We start from the raw sequence: 13,092 nt of genomic DNA on the forward strand, positions 1-13,092 counted from the left end.
ACTCAGAATCCCATGCTTATTCCCAAATTGTGGATCTGTCTAAAATACAGAGTACCCTTTAAAGGATCTTCTGTCTTCCTCTCATCTAGGACACACGTCATCCCCTGCAGGACTAATGGGATCTGAGGATAACGTGAACCGTTTGCCTGATTCTTTTGGAAAGAACAGCAGCTGTACGGTTCTGGCACCTGGAGGGAATTGGTTTTTCTAGTTGGCTTCGCCCAAATTGTCTGAGTCTGTTTATGTTCTAGGGAAGGAAAAAAAATCTTTACGCTGATGATTTTTATCATCTTGGTCAACTGATACAGTATCTGGGATTTGTTCCAGAATAGTCCAGTGAGGGGAAGAAGAGAGTGACTGAAAACGTAGACAAGCCCTGTGTACCTGAGGGTTTGTTGTGCTGTTCATGCTACTTTCATGTATATTTGAAATTCTCCATAATAAAAAGCTTTTTAAGATTTTATGTAGCCACTCATTTATTTTCAACATCAACTCTGACTCTTTCAAAAAAGCACATTTTCCCAGTTTAATTTACACGGCCCAAACATACCTACAGCTAGCAACCTAGCCTGGAGCATTATGAAGCCGAGCAAACAATAAGACACCCAGAAGCCCAAATCCTGGTTTCGCTACTTACTAAGAGAGAGATTTCAGGCAAAATTACCTGAATTCGGTAATTTCACATCTAAATTGTAGACAGTAATGCCTGCAGTATCATAGAATCGCTGTGAAGCTTGAAGCTAAGATATCGAAAAGGGTCCTGACACAATAGGTGATTAATAAATGTCAGTTTCATTTTTCAACAAAATCATTAATGGAAGATAAAGTGCTGCAGTTAGTTCAAGCTCCAAAGAAACAGAACATGTGTTCCTTTGAGCATGTACTTGACCTACATGTATTAAGCCTGTTTTGTGTGATTCGAACTGAGCTGGACACAATACAGAATAACACAGGATCATAGATTTAGAGGATTCCGTAGCCTAGTAGTAGGCAGGTACGTATATTTATACAACCAGCTGGGGGAAAGTCAAAATAAGGGTATGTATGAGGAACTCCTGGAGCCCTCGAGAAGACACCGTGAGCTCAGCCCACAAGGGGTCACTGAGTGGTTAATCAGGCACTCAGTTAGGGCATCCTACTGACCACTAAGCCCTGCTCCACAGTCTCCCGGGGAATCCATCCAAGCTCCCAGCCAATCCATTGCCTCCCCTGCCCATATCCTAGGTAACCAACAGACAGCCACGGAAACGGAGCATACACAGTGGAAGGAAACCAGAACAAATAACCTCTGGCATTTCCACTCATTTCAGGACAGTACGTCTGAATTGTTAATAAACAGAGAACAGAACTGTTGGAAGGAACGTTAGTAGATTGGAGGGTCCGGCTTGAGGGGCTGGGGCAAGGGTTTGGGAGGCCAGATACAATGGGGACACTTGAGTACTTGAGAGGCTCTGAGGGGTCAGTTGCAAAGCCCCCCGGGGCTTCAGAAGTCGGTCTCTTGGAGGCTCTGCCTTTGGTCAGGGGACAAAGAAGGTTTGAAAACTGACAAAGAGAGAAATGGCTGGGTGGTTGGGCACAGAAAGAGGCAATGTGCAAATAACTGGCCCCTCCTATTTTCTATTGGCACTATAAATACCATTCTAAAATGTTACCGTAACTTAATGAGTCTCTTTTAGGAAGCATTTGGTAGTGAGTCATCTCAAAACTATGTATGAAGCTGAACACCCGGCTCTGATTCTGTGGAGCTCCTCAGCTGGCTTTCACTGGATCTGCTTGGAAATCCCATTTCAGTGGCGAGGAAAGGCCTGGGCGGTGTGCAGACAAGGTCACCTTTGCAGCCACCGTATCACAAACTGCATTCACTCCTGTCTCTCCCAGGGGGCTCTCAGGAGAAGAAGGGGAAAGAGTTCAGAAGCCACTTTCAGTAAGGGAAGGCAGGGGCTGATTTTAACGAATAAAAGGTTTTTAGAACAAGATCCTTTTCACATCATGGGCGGCAGACAAAAGGGAACTAGACCGATGGCTCAACACAAGGGATGTAGAGAGACCGGACCCCATCCCCAAACATCCTAGATCCACTTCCCTCTGTTATCACTGCCGCAGTGCTGGCCAAGCCGCCATTTTGGCCAACTGCCTAAGTAAGCTCCACTCGCTTTCCTTTCAGACCTCGTCCGACTCTCCACCTCGTGGCTTCTCAGAAAGCCAGAGAAAAAAATCATGGGTCTTCACTGGACAACAGTCCTAGCAAAACTGTTACATTACCTTCCAAAGTGAGGGCCTTGCGCATTGCATCAAATCCTCAACTGTGCTGTGCAAAATAGGCCGTGCTTATGAGCCCGAGGTTTTTGGTGTTGTTTAATGGTTCTGCCTTTTGAATGGGAATGATTTGTCAGTGTAATATTAATATACGTTTACTACATGAAGATTATAAGGTGAAAAACCAACACAGAGAGATAAGAACTATTATCCCACTCCTGGGACATAAGAGTGAGGAGCATTTGGGTACATTTCTCTGCCGAATTGCACAGGGCTTAAGAGCATAGACTTGGAGACAGTCACCTGCTTTTATATTAGAGCCTCCACTTGAGACCTAGGTGACTTTGGCCAACCTATTTGACCTCTCATCATCCCACATGCCTCATCTGAAAAATGGGGGCTATAACAGAATCAACCATAAGGTCATCATAAAGACTTATCTTCAGAAACTGTGAAAAGCAAAAAGAGACATAACAGACAGGGGTTCTGGGGCACTGGGTGGCTTCGTCGTTTAAGCATCCAACTTCAGCTCAGGTCACGGTCTCACGGTTCATGAGTTCAAGCCCCACGTCAGGCTCTGTGCTGACAGCTCGGAGCCTGGAGCCTGCTTCAGATTCTGTGTGTGTCTCTCTCTGCCTCTACCCTGTTCATGCCCTGTCTCTGTCTGTCAAAAATAAATAAACATTAAAAAAATTAATAGATAGGGGTTCAGTAATCAAGAGCAGAGGGGAAGGAGGGGAAAATTATTCCTGGCAACCTGTGCAAACTAACTCCTGGGATTGATTATAAAAGTTAGCTCTGAGTTCACTGGCAGACAAAATAAAAATAGATCACTGATGCATCATGTTCTCTTATAATCTCATTAAAGAAAACTTCCTGTTATATCAGGAAAGACTTGTATTCTATTAGCAGCTGACTGTAAGAGGAATATTTGTATGCTCTTTTATATGTGGGACCAAAAAGAACACAGTCAGGATTATATTTTAAATATTTATCAAAATATAGATGTTTCCGGAAATCATCTCTCATCTCCCCTTCATGCTCTCCAAGTACATAATTACTTGCTTTTAAAATTAAATAATACCTGTAAAAACAAACTTAAATCACCTCACATACAACAGATCATCCTTGATTTAGCAGCTTTTACTTGGTTTATCATAAGTCTATGTGGTTTAACATAGTATTTTATTTTAATGCTATATTTAAAAAAATTTGTTTTTTTAACATTTATTCATTTTTGAGAGACAGAGTGCAAGCAGGGGAGGGACAGAGAGAGAGGGAGACACAGAATCCGAAGCAGACTCCAGGCCCTGAGCTGTCAGCACAGAGCCCGACATGGGGCTCGAACCCATGGACCGCGAGGCCATGACCTGAGCCAAAGTCGGATACTTAAACGACTAAGCCACCCAGGTGCCCCTCTTTTACTGCTATGTTTAATTCCTACTTACAGTTTCTTAATAGAAATATTAAAGAACAACATTCAGCTGAGTAAAATTGAAAGCCTTATTGGCTTCATTCAGTGATTCATGAATACGACAGCACCTCACTGGACAGCGGACAGAGCAGAGCTCCAAAGAGTTGTACGATTTGAGAAGGTTTTATAGAGCAAAGTGAGCAGGAACAAGGAAGTTATTTTGGGCAAAACAAACTGGTTACTGTTATAAGATTACTTTTCTTATATGAAGCAAAGGGAGCCCTGTCAGGTAACTTGTGCAGGCAAGCACTGATTGGTTGACCTAAGCCTTTCTTTTCTGGGAAAGTCAAGCATAGGAATGTGGGTAAGCTTTGGTTTGCTGATATGGGGCTTAGCATAAGGGATTCCATCTTGGGCTCAGCCTGAGATAATGCATGAAGTTCACTCCCCTTGAGAAGAGACCATGAGTTAAAAAATAGAGCCTAACTAGTATGTTGATTATGGCATCAAAAACAATATTTTTTTACAAAGCTTGGAAAAATGAATTAGAACCAAGATTGCACTGAGCTTATTAAACAGGCTTGGGAATAATTTAAAGCTCTTCATAAGTTGTTTACATACCAAATACTGACAACAACTAAAAATAGCTCTTCTGTGTTTTATCTGTATTGTCCTTTTATTAAGCCTCCCAAAACCTCTACTCTGTAACATTTTCTTTCTCCCAGCACTTTGAAGTGAGACGAAACTTTGAATACTTGAAAATATCAATGTTGCATTTTTAAGTGACATCTCACAAGTAGACTTTCAATTAATTCAAATGGTTCAATTAATGCATCTCTATAATTAAAGCTATACAGATACTGACAAGATAAAAATAGCTCAGTGATCAGAAACAGGCCCCTAGAACTATAGAAAGTTCCAAAACCATCCATGGAACAGGCTTCCTTTTTGAACAGCTGGTTTGTGTTGCAAAAGATCACAGAAAGCTCAAGATAGCATTTTCTTTGTATATAAGACTTGTGAGTAAGAGTTAACAAGATCTGTAGTTAGGAAATTCCATCACAAATTTTCAAGGGGTGTGTGTGTGTGTGGATTTATTTTGTAATTTGTGCACTGACTGGTGTTTCTGATAGTGATTGTCGCTCATGGAGGTGGGAAGAGGGGAAGCCTTTTCATACCACCTGCAGTGCACTGCTGTGATGTGAGGCCTGCTTTTGGGCTCACTGTAATGGTATTGGAGGTGACTTAAGGTTCTAAACTACTCAACTCTTCAGGAATGGTCCCTGAGCTTTGCAGATTGAGCATCAGATGGCCATGTCCAAGTATCAGCCACATTACATAGCACCCAACACACCCAGCCTGGGGTGGGGCTGGGATTTAGGCAAGAGAAATGGTGATGTAGTAAAAGAGCCCAGCATACAAGCTGAGGAAGAAATTTCTGCTCTAAGGCTCCGTGCAGGATTCCAATTGGTTCCCTTTATTGGTAAAGTTTTTCTTTGTGGGTTTTCTTTCTGGTCTGTTGAGGACTTGACCAATAGCCCCTGGAATGTGTCAGCTCTAATTGCCTGTGTGGATTGGCACAAGTCATGCCTCAAAATTGGAATGCTGTCACATATAACATAGTCCTGCAGAGGAATAAATGTGGCCTGGAAAATGTTTTATCCAAACATTCCTTAAAAGCAATTGTGTTCTGCCATGGTAAGGGGGCAGACAACCTTTACAGGACCAGCTGAGTGAATCGCCAGGAAGCCGGAGTCTCGACACGCGTCAGGACGCTGCTACCTTTCCTGGCCCCTAAAAAAAGCAGATTTCCTTTTCCTCCCAGGACATCAAACAATGGCCAATCGCACTCTGGGGTACCCCAGCACCGTTGTAGCCAGGGAAGCTTTCCAAAAGAAGTGGGTAATTGGAGAGCTGTGAAGACAGACGAGGCATCCATGGACGCAGATTTGCTTTGGGGTGAGCCTCCTAATTGACGAGTGCCTTACACAAGTGTTGCCTGATGGGCAGGTAATAGCTGCCAAGCAAACCTCGTTAGAACAAGTTTGAAGAAAGCATGGAAGCTGTCTTCAGGAGGAGATCTGCCACTAAGAAAAAGGCCATGAGCTGAGGATATAACATGATTAGAGAGATGAAGAGAGAACACCGGAATCTATGCAGCGTCTCATAGGTGACACTGTGAGTTGGCATTTTTACCAATATTATCTGAGGACTCTGAAGGTCAAGCACTCACATTCTTTGGCAGCACCTGTTTTCTTTAGAAATAACTGCGGCAATCTGGTTCCTGTGAACCAATTAAGCGGTAAATATCGGGGCGCATAGACACATCGGTTCTTTGCTTATTCACTGTACTTCCCTCTGCACCTGGCAGACAGGTGCTGGGTGAAAAAAACAGGTACCTGAACCAAATACTACCACATAGTTGGGAAAACATTCATTCCTCGTGTCATAAGCCCAGAATTATTCCTCTTGCCTCAGAAATACACCTCAGTAAAGGCACACGGCAAACACCAAAGCATTGTTGAAAATAAAAACCCCAGTTATTTTGGCTCCGTAAAACTTATCAACTAGGTGAGTGACTTAAGTTTTTGAGAAATTAGCAAAATTGACTTGCTCTTTTTGTCACGAAAGATTGAGTTGGGTGGCGACTAGTAGCGAAGCCAGAACTCTGTATCCGTTGGAGAGAGATAATCAAGAGCTGCCACCAGGGAAGGACTCTCTACAAGAGAAACTCTCCAAAACATTCCCATAGAAAAACTCAGACCCACAGGAAATGTCTAGTTGAGATGATGGATCACAGACCACCCCACTTGCCAAACTTCCATTTCAACCTCTTGCAGCCACCATCACGTGAAGAAACAATTCTCCTTTCTGTCCTGGGATACATCTTTTCTTGGGAAATGACAAACTGTGGTTTCTAAACATTTCATGTTTGATATGTGACATTTTCCCAAGAGACCTGTCCCTATCCTCACCGTGCAATGGAATGGAGACAAAGATGCTTCTTTTTCTAGGGGCGTCTGGGTGGCTCAGTCAGTTAAGTGGCCAACTCTTGATTTCATCTCAGGTCATCATATCATGGTTTGCGTGATTGAGCCCCATGTAGGGCTCCGCACTGAAAGCACAGAGCCTACTTGGGATTCCCTCTCTCCCCCTCTCTCTGACCCTTCCCCTCACTCAAACGTGTGCTCTTCATCCATCTCTCTCTCTTTCTCTCTCTCTCTCAAAATAAGTGAATAAACTTAAAAAATTATGCTTCTTTTGTTAGAGAAGAACAACACTGTTTTTGAAGGTCCAGGCAGATAGGCAAGCATCTCCCAGCAGAGAATGGGACCGAGACCATCAAGATCCCTGGAGACATGACATTATTGATACTATCTTCAGACTGATGGTCTGTCCAATGCTTGTAGTGTCTGGAAACTATCGCTTCCCAAAAGGGTCTTGTTTTTATGAACGCTGTTTCATAAACTGAATCTCCTTGGCTAGACCGTAATTGACAAATGCTGGTGTTAGATGCTGCATCAGGTTTATCTGGAACATTTTTTTAAAACACTGTAAAATCCCCTTCCCGTTCTCCAAAATGATCTGATTCAATAGGTCATGGATGCACCTAGGAATCTTCAGTTTTAAAAGTTCTCCCCTGCTGTGTACCCTGGTTTGGGACCTTTGAGGGCAGGTGGAGTGCTTGTCCACATGGGAGTTTAGAGTTTTGCTCTACCCCACATGGTAGATTTTTCTTTTTCTTTTTTTTTTTTAAGTTTATTTATTTATCTTAAAGAGAGCAAGCAGGGGAGGGGCAGAGAGAGAGGCAGAGAGAAAATCCCAAGCAGACTCTGAACTGTCAGGATGGAGCCCAATGCAGGGCTTGAACTCGTGAACCGTGAGATCATGACTTGAGCCGAAATCAAGAGTTGGATGCTTAACCGACTGAGCCACCCAGGCTCCCCAGATTTTTCAAACCATCTTCAAAGAGGACCTGGCAACAGAATTTGGTCTGATTGGTCCAAATCTTAATTATTAGCAGAAATATCCAACCATTTTAGATTGATAAAGGCTGTTTTGTATACAGTTTATTATTCTTTGAACGTTTTCAGGAATAAAGTAGTCATTCTCCTCTGTGCTTCTGAGTTAGATTGCTATAGGTTGAATCATGTTTCTCCCAAAAATGTATGTGGGAATCCTAATTCCCAGTACCTCAGAATGTGACCTTATTTGGAGACAGGGTCTTCATAGAACTAATTATATTAAAATGAGGCCATTAGGGTGGGCCTTAATCCAATATGACTGGTATCTTTGTTAAGAGAGGAAATTTGGACATAGACACGGGTAGAGGAAAGATGATGTGAAGAGATGGCAAAAAGATGGCTGTCTGTAAACCAAGGAGAGAGGCCTAGAATAGATCCTTCCCTAACAGCCCTCAGAAGGAACCAGTCCTGCTGACACTTTCTGATTTTGAACTTCCAGCCTCCAGAGCTGTGAGGAAATAAATTTATGTTGTTGGGCCACCCTGTTTGTGGTGTTTTGGTACAGCAGCCCTAGGAAGCGAGCACATAAACATCAGTCAATCTTTGGTGGCCCAGCCTCTGTCTTCCTTCTTAATAAATGTAACGTTTCTCCTGTGTAATTTTGTTTTCCTAGTATAAGTAGTCTTGCTGGGAGGGTAACTCTCTTTTGTTACCCCAGTAGAAGCTAAGGCAACCAGATTTTTCTTCTAAATCCCCATATTCTAGCAAAGGAACTGGCCAGTGTCTTAAGCTCAGCAAATTGGATGCTCTCTTCTGGAACTTTCCATTTTGAGGGAGGGAAGTACAGATGGAGGGGGCCTGAGGGGGCTCAGCAGCCTCTGCAGCACTGGTGGTGGCCTCAGCAGCATCTCTGCTGGCTGTTCCTGTAGCAGGAAGCTGGTTTCTCTTTCCTGCCTCCAGTCCTTCCAGACCTTCCTTGGTCACCACTAATCCTCAAGTCTGATCTGCCTGAATCTTGTTTTTCTGAACATCATATGAAATTATCAATAGTCAATCTTTGTTATGACTTGCAAAAAAACCCAGTTTCATATGGTTCAACCTAGTAACTTTGCCAGAGTAATTTTCTACTATTTGTTGCTAAGAACCTCAATACACTTCCAGTGCATTTCACACATGCATTATTATAACCCACTAATACAATTTCCAGGTGTCCAACACCATTATATTCCCAATACCTGTAGAGTCCTTATTGCATTACAGGTATTCAATGTTTCATGGTTTGGTTGTTTTTGACTTTCAGATTGTATTTTAGTTATTTATAGATCTGTCTCTTACAGGAGACTGTGAGAGCCTTGTGGCCAGAGGTTGTGAATTTATCATCTCTGAATCTCCAGCAACTTACACAGTTCCTGGTAACATAAGTTGTTGAATGAATGAACTCGGTGAAAAATATAATTTTTGTAAGAAAAAAAGGATCCATGAAAGCACCTAGTAAATTTTTTTACTTACAGACTCCTAGTTATATCAATAACTTAAAAGTCATGCAGCTAAGTTCTTAATTTCAAAGACAAAAAGAGTAATTGTTCCTGTTATCATTGCTGTGTAACCCATCACCTTAAACTGATGGCTTAAAATGGCAATAATTATTTTTTTTACCTTTCCTGATCCTGAGCACTGACTCAGCTCAGCTGAGTAATACTTGCCTGAGGTTCTTTGTGCAGAAAAAGTCAATGGCTGTTCCTGGAACTGTCTGAAGCCTTCTTTACTCATGTGTATGACAGTTGATGTTGACTGTCAGCTAGGATCTCAGCTGAGGCTTTTGGCTAGAACACTTAAACATGGTCTGTCCATGTGGTTTCAATTTCCCCACGGCATGGTGAGCAGTTTCCAAGAACAAGTGCCTGAAGAGAACCAGATAAAAGTTACACCCCCTTTTATGATCAAGCCTTGTATGTCATGTAGTACCACCTCCATTACAGGCCCAAGTCCAGTCAGATCCAAGGGGACAAGACATGACCCCCACAAGGAATGAGAAGATTGTCCATATCATAATGTAAGATGGTCATGTGGGATGGGATCTATTGTGGCACCCAACCCCTCCTTCAAAACTTCCATGTCTCATGCCATAAACTTGAAGTCTAGGATTTTGTCATTTAAATAAGATCCAAATATGGATAAAGCCAAGGTGAAAATCCTTAGGTACATCACCCTGAGTACTGTTTCTCTTGATCTAAAGACCTATAAACTAAGTGTCCAATGTAAGATGGGAAGAGTGTTTTCTTTCCTCAAAGGAGATGAGAGGTTTATAAAACTAAGTAGGAAGAAGATAGGAGGCAACTTGATTAGAATGTAAAAGAAGACCATGACCCCATAGCCTTCATCAGGCTTGAGGAGCATCCAAGTCCCCATTTTCCCAGACAGCCAGCCTCACTGGGTAGCCAAGCATGGGACCTGAACTGTGGAAAACAATGACTGAAGGAGGTGTTTGAAAGGATGAAACTAAGGAAGCATCGGAGAGTTTTACGAATTCGGCATGAATCAAAAACAAAAACAAAAAAACAGGCAAGAGTTTCCAACCCCTCTGAAAAAGGCACAGAAGTGTGGGAAGGTCAGCCAACCACTAGAAACAGGGGAATGGGATGTGGACAATGTAAAGCATATCTTCCTGACAACGAGGAGGCCACAGCAAGTCCTCTGATATCAGGGCCACATAAAGCAAACACAGAGGGTATGGTGATGGGCCTGGGCTTGTCTGCCATGAGATCCATTCCTCATTGTCCCCCTACTCTGTCTGCCAATATGGGGAAGCTACTCCTTACAGACTGCATTTCTGTGATTCCCATCTCACGTGGCTTCCCACTGAGTTTAACTAGGGGAGATACCGGCAGGACATGGGGCGAGGGGAAGGAGGAATCTAGGAAACCTCTCCTGTCTTATTTTGCCTCAAACAACATTTCCACCAAAGGTTGGGTGTACGTCAAGCCTTCATCTCCCAACAGGGAGGCTACTCTGATGCAGTCCCTGAGCTCTGGTGACACTGTTTCCTCTCTTGTCCCTCTGGCTTAGGGGTGGTGGCAGCTTCCCGCTGTTGCTCACCTTTGAGTCGAGCTAAAAGTCCCCCGTGTGGTTTCTCAGCTCTTTCATCACCTGGGTAACCAGTTCTGCACACTAGATTTCTATTTCAACACCAGTGTTTTTCATTTTCCTGTTTTGGCCCTGTTTGATATAGAAGATCAGTTCTTGGACATGATCTGATGGGTTCTGATATACCCCAGGGATCAGTGAAGAGAAAAGAGTACCACAGACCAAATACGTGCCTTCCATAGGCCCCATACGCCTCCACCGGGAACCACGTGTTACTTAGGGAAGAGAGAAAAAAGATGAGTGGGCAGAACAAATCCCATACTGAGTAATTAGCCAAAAGAAACAGCTTGTAAGCTGAGGTGATAGTTATTTTTACTTGGCAGGCTTTATTGTTCCGCTACCTAAATGAAATGAGAGGCTTATAAGTTAAGGGGATTCAGGATAAAAACCTACAATTCCTTTCTTCACATCTGAATACACAGTCTTAAAACAAACATCTGCCACGTTAAGGATTTCAAATTTGCCCTCTATGCAATGGCAATGCTCTGAAGGCTTCTAAGCAGAGGCTGACATATTTGATCATTGCTTGAGAAAGATCCTCTTGCTGAACTGTGAAGAATGTTTTAGAAGCGACAAGATAAGAGACAGACAGACCTGTTTGTCTTTTTATAACAGCATAAATTGAGGGGTCCAGAAGTGACCTTTTTTAAGGATTTGAACAATCTGGTCATAGAGAACAATTTTATATACCCTCCAATAAGTGTCCCTATGGATAAAGATGACAATACAATTCCTTTTCCTTCATTATCAAGTACAGATCCCAAAACAAATTTCCTTAAAGACTCTGAGGAAAACACAAATCCAGAAAATAAAAAAACATTAAAGCCTACTTTCCCAGACTTCTGAGCATGGGCAATGATATCCCATTGCAAATGGAGCCTTTTGAATACACACAAATTGATGAAAAATTTGCTTCGAGACCCTCTGGTTGAAATAAATGTTGGAATTCTCCGTCTTGCTACCGTGCAACTAGAGGGTCATTTCAGAAACTCGTCGCAGTTATTCACACTATTTAGTAATTTTTCACTGTCTCATGAAACACTTGGTAACTGACAAATGGTGAGGAAGTTCTTGTCTACATCAGAGTTTCTCAATGACAGAAATATTGACATTTGGGGGCCATATAATTCTTTATTGAGGGAGGCTATCCTGTACATCATAGGATGTTTAGTTGCGTCCTTGGCCTTTAACCACCAGACGCCAGTAGCCCTTCCTGAATCGTAACAACCCAAAGTGTCTCCAGATCTTGTCAAATATTCCAGAGGCAAGGGAGCAAAAGGGCTCCCACCTCAGAGTCCCCGGTTTAGATGGAGTCACCCATGGGATATAAATCAAGATACACACACCTGTAAGCTGCACTCATGATTTTGTAGATGATGGCATGCCTGACAAAAAACCGAATAATAATGATGATAACTTGGTTCATTGTTTCTTTCACAGTAAGCTGTGAGCTCCTGGGGTGCACAACCAGTTACTCTTGACTTTCAAGGATTATAGTAGTGGAATGAACATCAGAAGCCCTATTTGCTGGTCCTCCGTTTGCATAGAAAACATTGTTCCAGTCTTCCTTCTTTATGAAAAGCGGTTTATCAATTCTCTTGCGTGAATTTGCAGAGTTGGGTTATCTCACACAGGGTTTATATTCCAGCCTTATCTCTGTTTGGCAAATGAAAGGCTTTGCCCACTGACAAGTTCTGATGGAGAAAGCATTTTGGGGAGTAGAGGCTCTTCCTTCTCCTGTATCTATCAAATCAAGTCAAAGAAGTGACTGCGGAGTCTGCCTCTATCAGTGATGGAAACCACGTCTCAATGCTGGCCACAGGGAAGGCACAGTGTGAGAGCAGATTTTAGCATCTTTCAGGTTTTCACCGAGTGAAATCCCTGCCCAAACAGAATTTACTGAGGGCAGAGGTTACTGATTCAGCCTGTTTTGTTCACGTTTGTGAACCCAAAACCTAAAACAAAATCCGGTATATAGGATAAGCTCAGTAATTATTTGTTGAATGAATGATAATTCCTACTCACTGGTCCCATCATAGAAAAACACAGTAGGGCAACCTACGAATCAGAAAAAAAAATTGTTAAGCACTTTCATAGATCACCTAATCCAATACTTTTGTTTTATTGAAGAAAGAAATACTGAGAACACTCTCAGACAGTGCCTCAGTTACAGAGTTGGGGCTGTAACACTATCCCAGGCCTTTCCTCAATTGAACAAACATTTATTAGACTTCCATGAACTAAATTGTGCACTAGGTGCTGGGAACCCAAGATAAATAAGGGCTGGTCCAAAGTAGGAAACAAAGGATTGGG

Source organism: Acinonyx jubatus, chromosome E4 (assembly GCF_027475565.1).
Source record: "Acinonyx jubatus isolate Ajub_Pintada_27869175 chromosome E4, VMU_Ajub_asm_v1.0, whole genome shotgun sequence".
Classification (NCBI taxonomy): Eukaryota; Metazoa; Chordata; class Mammalia; order Carnivora; family Felidae; genus Acinonyx; species Acinonyx jubatus.